Source organism: Crocuta crocuta, unplaced genomic scaffold, assembly GCF_008692635.1.
Source record: "Crocuta crocuta isolate KB4526 unplaced genomic scaffold, BGI_CrCroc_1.0 scaffold1653, whole genome shotgun sequence".
In the NCBI taxonomy this organism is placed as follows: Eukaryota; Metazoa; Chordata; class Mammalia; order Carnivora; family Hyaenidae; genus Crocuta; species Crocuta crocuta.
The window spans coordinates 39,045-39,621 of NW_027531537.1; positions in this window are offsets into that span (position 1 = coordinate 39,045).

Genomic DNA, 577 nt, shown 5'->3' on the forward strand with positions numbered 1-577 from the left:
ACTATTTTTTGATAAAATATCCTTAGGAATATGTAGAATAAAATTCGTCCTTCCACATATTGTTATTATTTTTATTATTGTTGTTATTATTGTTTACCTAAATCAGTCAAGGTAATGTACTTGATTGAGCATATTTCCTTCCTTATTGCAATTATACTGCTAATTGTAATTTCTTCTATGAATATATTCTCGAAATGGCCCTTATTTCTGAATCTATTACACAGAAAAATTTTAACTTGCTTTTTGAGAAATGTATAAAACAGGGGAAAGTGTATGTAATCTAATTAACATTTGTGTATAATTTTACTATATTATTTAAAATGGATATTATTTTAAAAGTATCTGACTTTTCTTTACTTATTTATACATTTTTCCCATTTTTTAATGTATGGTGGCCATACCAGAGAGCTGACAGTGGCTCTGACTAAGTATTGGAAGTTTTATTTAACTTCATGCCCATAGAAATAAACATATTGATGTTTTCTCAATTAGTACCTTAGAAAATTAAAACTTTAAGCATTATTAAAATGATGAGTTTCATCTTAAAAATCTTTCCTGAGATATTTTATATATGAGT